This window comes from Grammomys surdaster, unplaced genomic scaffold (assembly GCF_004785775.1).
Source record: "Grammomys surdaster isolate TR1022 unplaced genomic scaffold, NIH_TR_1.0 1105, whole genome shotgun sequence".
In the NCBI taxonomy this organism is placed as follows: Eukaryota; Metazoa; Chordata; class Mammalia; order Rodentia; family Muridae; genus Grammomys; species Grammomys surdaster.
Window position 1 is genome coordinate 3,077 of NW_021605524.1, and position 5,770 is coordinate 8,846.

Sequence of the window (5,770 nt, forward strand, 5' to 3'; positions counted from 1 at the left end):
CAAGTGCCCAACAGCTGTGAATAGTTGTGGTTATATGTCATATATGAAACAAATTAGATTTAGCCTTGCTAGATAAAACTCTGCTAGTTAAACAGTAAATTTGGTGAGTTTGGGAGTGTTAATTCAAAGTACTCAGATGATCCAAGACCGTTCTGGTCTTGACTATGAGGATAATACAGGGAGGCTGTATCTTCTAGTCTTTGGTCACATTCCCATTTCAGGTAAGTGTGTTGTGAGTGTGAATCATTTCAAAAGTGCATATCTTGGTATAAGAAGGAGTTGATTGAGTTGGGCGTGGTTCTTCCCTTCATTCCAGGATGTGACCATATTTGGTCTCGTGGGGTCATAGCTAGGATTTGTATCATTGGATTTAAGGTTGTCTCTGCAGCTTGTCATAAACAATAAAATGATAATTATTAGTTAAGATATTCCAGTGGGTACTCTGTCAGATTATATCCAGATAAAATAGGAAGACCAACTTTCTTGAATCTAAATGTGGGGAGCAGTATCAAGATATCTGGTTTTATCACCATCAAGTGCCTCTACTGTGTTTCTTTTTTTCCTTAAAATCTAAGGGATGGTATAGATGATAAGAAGAGGGAAGGATTGTGGTGGGAATGGATGATTCTTGTTATTTGGACAGCAAACACAAAGTAGTCACTCTCCTTCAGTCTTAGACATAGACTAGCTATTATATGATATTATTCTACTATTAAGACATTGTAGGGGGCTGGAGAGACGGCTCAGGGGTTAAGAGCACTGATCACTCTTCCAGAGGTCCTGAGTTCAATTCCCAGCAACCACATGGATGCTCACAATCATCTATAATTGTATCCGATGCCAGCTTCTGGTGTGTCTGAAGACAGCAACAGTGTACTCATATAAAATAATTAAATCTTAAAAACTATTTTTTAAAAAAGTCATTGTAGTTATGCATGTGTAGATGGTGGAGTCCATGATGCTACTTGGAAAGTATTTGATACCCTTGCTCATGGCAACTCTGTGACCAGACAGCAGGATGGTTTCCCCGAAGGCACAGTATCTCTTTGCATTGAATCTTTCTTAGTTTGGTGGATGAACAGAGAAGGGTTCCATGGCTAAGAATGCAGTAATACAGTCCAGCTCCTGTATTCTCAAAGAATGCTGTCTATCTGGGGCTTTGACATCCACCTGTCCATTAAGAAAACTTAATTATGGGAAAGTTAATGCCTTATATACAAGTACACAGGGTTGGTGGTGTAAACACATGCATATGATAGCACACAGGCACACAAGCACACAGGAACACAAGGTTTGAGGAAATCAATAGTGGGGAGCCCATGACAGATAAAAATTCCTGAACCTTCCTAAGGAGAGATGTGCTGTAGAACTGAGGGATGGCAAACATCATCTTTCCCTCCCTGAACTCAACTTTCTCTTTTCCTTCCTAGTACTATTATAACAACAGCATTAGGTAGAAGGAACCAGCTTTCCGGGTTCTGCTGCATCCCGTGACACATCTTGCTACCTGGCCTGTTTATGGACAACATTCAATGAGACCAACCTCAAAATAACTGCACAGATTAATGAAGCTTCTGCGACCAGTTTCTCCCTATTTGCCCTGCCTATTTAGCCAGATTGCCGTATTTTTATGATAAACTATTTGAAAAGTTACCTGCCTCTCTAGAGTTTTAAACCCTTCTCATAGCATCTCAGTGGTGGGAGTGGTTTTCAGTGTATTATTTGGTTTTCCTCTCCTAGGGCTTTTCTCCTGGTTCTCAGGTTTCTAATAGAAAAGGGGCTAAATCATTGCTGTTGACACCTGGCATTCAGAGCCTTCTACATACCACCCAGCCAGCTGATTTCCATAGAACTGCTGTGGGAGTCTTAGGGTGAGCTCTGCAGACATGGATGCTGTCCCACTCTCTGGCTGAGCTCATATAGTCTTAATTAGTGTACACCCTGGAGACAGCCCCTCCCAAATCCTTTCCTCATTCAATCTGGCAGTTCCCTTGGTCAAGCTCCCTCGATGCTGGCTTAAGTATGGTCTCCTCACGAGGTGACCAGTTAGCTAAATGCATTCCTAGCTGCGTGTTTGTCCCACCAAGCTGCAAGGGTCCTTAGCTCCTAGATTACCTGTGTTTGATCTACTCTTGTTGGCTTTTCCAGATGGGGTACAACTTTCAGAAATCTGCCATCTTCACAAATGCTTGCAATCATGTGTTTCCCAGGAACTCTCACATCCAGACCGTGTGATAAGTACCAGGACATGTGAGTCTGCTAGGAGACAGTGCTCTCTTGTTAAACACTTCCAGTTGAAAGGAACCTCTCCCTGGTTTGGAATAGTGGCAAAGAGTCATGGTGAGAATAAGGACAATGAGAGTACTTTCTGCAAATTTCCTTCCTTCAAAGAATCTGATCATAGCTTGCTTTTTAAATTGATCCTGAGGTTTAATTATTGGTAGGAACTGGTCAGGAATGTGCTGGCTACCTACTGGCAAATCTGTATGAATGTGTATCATGGCCCCTCTCCTTATCCTGTGATAGGTATATGATTTCTTACCTGCATTGCTCTCTACTGTGGGGTGTCACATTTACATAAGAACCCACAAGAGCCTTCTTCATAACTCCTAAACATCATGCATGTAGACCTGAAACTTGTAGTCAATTCCTCAAGGAGCTGTGCTTGATCAAGGTAGGCTAGGGGACAGTTGATGAAATCTTCTCTCTTCTTATCCTGACAGGAATTCCAGGCATGGAACCTCTGTGCCCATAGTGGTGATCAGCTAGTTAAGTCACCCTCAAGGTGGCCTTGCCTCTACTGAATTACACAATTTCTTGTCCTGGGTGCCTGTTTTACTGAGGATCCGGGATAAGACAACATGACCATCACTGTAGAAGGTGTTGATATTTATTAAGTGTTCTTCCCACATTGGAGAGTACAAGAGGGAAAGAGTCATCTGGCATCCTTCAATATTTTATTATTATAAACAAAAAGCTGACAGTCACAGTCGCTGTGAAGCAGAAGCTCTGACTAGGTAGCAGCAGGTACATGTTCCTGATCGTAAAGGTTCACATTCTTGTTCTGGACAGGGGATGGGAGTGACAAGAGTAGACAGATAAACTTTAATTCTCATGTTGTTAAGGAATGTTCTTCATGAGATTGGCAGAGTGGAGCCTAGGGCCTGACATAACTTTGTATTTGTGTCAGCTACTATTTTGTCCTTCAAAATAGCAGGGACAGAATTTCCATAACATAAAGGAAGTGTTGGACAGATCCATAGCTCGTATGACATGATTCCCATTCTTCCTGAGACAGGGCTATGCTCATTGTGCAGGATGTTGGCTACTGACTACTCAGAGCTCAGGTCCTACCCACCAGTTGCCCATGGATAGAAAGGCATCTTGCCCAAGGCTTCTACTGGTATTTGATGGCTGCCTGCTCCTGAGGCCTGAATAGTGTAGAGTTATAAGGGCCCTGACCTGGGGTTTCAAGGAAGGCTTCCTGTGGAGGGTACCCAGTTCCAGCCTGCGGACCAATGTATAATATACAGAAGCACTTCAATTCCAAGTCTCTCTCTGCTCAGTCCTGTTTCCTTCCCTCCCTGCAGCAGTAATTTCTGAGAGTTCTCTCTCACTAACCTCTGCACACAGGGGCCCAGCGTACTACATCGAAGCAAACAAGCACTAGCTGGGGCAAAAAGGGCATCCCCAGAGGCCTGAAAAGTGGAAAACAGTTTTGGGTGCTACCAGAAATATTTCATATTCCAAATTCATATCCAAATTTCTGGGAAGGTGCAAATGACTGTCTCCACTTGCAATCATTGAAGTCAGGCTCTGTGAAGAGAGTGTCTCAAGGAGTGAAAGAAAGAGGGGTGACTGTTTGTTTCCCACCCCTATCCCTATCCCAGTTGTGGTTCTAGTCTACCTAGCCTCAGTTACCTGTATCCCAGTATAGTCTGAATATATGGAAAGTTTCTGAAGCAAAGATTTCATTCATTTGAAGCCACATATATTCCATGCTGTAGTGAGTATTGAGAAGAAACCTCCTGTTAGTCCAGTTCATGCCTCATAGATGTGAAATTTGCATTTGTCCCACAGACCTGCACTGTATACTTCATTTACCATGTCGTCCTACAGCAGTGTTAGAATCAGAGCAGCTGTCACTCACACTGTACTGCTTTAGGTTGTCTGCACATGTTAGCATAACTCCACATGAGTCTGTATCATTCAGCTTACTCCATCTCATCCCGAGGGCATTCCAGCATGCCACCTCATCCCAAGGAGAGAAAGGAGTGCAACCCTGAAAGATAATTTTGAGAATGAAACCCATTCACTTGACTTTTATTTCAGTATTGTTGTTACTGTTCCTCCGTTTGATAAGTTGTTAATCTCTTACTATGCCAAATTTATAAATTTAAGCCCACTGTGGATAGCAGTATGGAGGGGAAATCACACTATATACATGTGTAGGACTCAGTCCTATTCAGGTAGCCTCCAGACATCTTGGAATGCACTGCCCACACTTAGGCATTTTTGAAGAAGTTGGATACACTCTGCAAGGATGGGTTCTGCAAGCAGAGGTTGTAGTGGTTCATTTAAGAAAATATTTTGACAATGACCAGGAGGGTGTCATGACCCTGAAGGGCAAATGGGAAATAAATGGAGACATTTTTCACCCATGGTACATAGTCAAATTGGGACACTAAAGCTTTTACCTGATTCTTGCTGCTTCGGATTGATTTAGGGGCTAAGTGTCCCTCCAAGAAGAAATGCTACCAGACTTGGTGGAGGGCCTGATCTCAGGTGAATCTTCAGGTAATCATCCAAGTGTGTGTTTTGTTCCTGTGTAACTGTTCCTACCCTCTAAACACAGATGCATCCAAGAGACAGGAACAGGACAAAAAACAGAAAGTCAGATCCATTTGGTTCATAAAGGATTGGCTGGCAGCTGAGATTTGTTAGTCTCCTGGATCAGAACCATACACATGAAGCTAGTTATAGGTGCACCTGTGATTTAGGCTCTTAGAAGGTGGAGGCAGGAGGATTAGGAGTTTAATGTGAGCCTTAACTACTTAGGGAGTTCAACCGAAGACTGAGAACATGAGGAACTGTCTTAAAAATACAAAAGCATAACAAAAAGACCACTATTGGCCAGACACTGGCAGGCTTTCCCATGGAGAGAATATGCCACACATGGTAGAGAGCACTCTTACTGCAGGGGGTCAGATTAAATAAAAGGAAGAGAGTTTAAACCTATAAAACGCACCCTTTGAAATGGAGAGAGAACAGAGATGTTACTCTAGCCGAAGTCTTCACCCATGTGTTCCTGGAGCCCAAGAAAACGGGCAGGTGAGGCAATAGCTTACCATGAGTCTAACGGGTTCGCGCTTCATAGTTTACAACTGTATGAGGTAGCAACTGCACAACTTTATAAGAAGCTGAGATGAGGTCCATTTTGTAAGATAGTGGTGGTTCAGGGTTTAAACCAAGTCTCTGGTTTTCAAGCCAAAGTCTGCATCCATTCCTCCTGCCCCTTGTTCCTCACTTGGAAGGCTGAGAACGTGAGACTCATGGTCCTCTTCTTTGACCCTGACATGAGGTGTCTTGAGTTCTGATTGCTTGACTTCTCTCTAGGATCTCAGGGTATGTGGCAGATATGAAGACAAAGCCATTAAGCCCAAGACAGGAAGTCTGGGGGAGGACCATGGTCTCCCATTCCAGGCTTGTGCCTGTTCAACACTTCAGTGTGTCCTTGTGGACACACTCCCACAGCAAGTCCTAGATTAGG

At 43.3% G+C, this 5,770-nt stretch overlaps 1 long non-coding RNA gene across 3 annotated transcripts in view; it reads left to right on the top strand.

The window, feature by feature from the left end:
* Window positions 1–2,738, top strand: part of LOC114634809 — a 5,807-nt gene extending 3,069 nt beyond the window's left edge. Inside the window, exons 2-4 of one of the 3 annotated variants that reach the window (XR_003713382.1) lie at window positions 1,431–1,871; window positions 2,211–2,340; window positions 2,724–2,738. This is a non-coding gene — a long non-coding RNA (uncharacterized LOC114634809). Of the gene's footprint in view, window positions 1–1,430; window positions 2,341–2,526; window positions 2,542–2,723 lie in introns of those variants that run through there. The other 2 variants (XR_003713381.1, XR_003713383.1) reach the window with 2 other exon arrangements.
* Window positions 2,739–5,770: the final 3,032 nt, after the last annotated feature.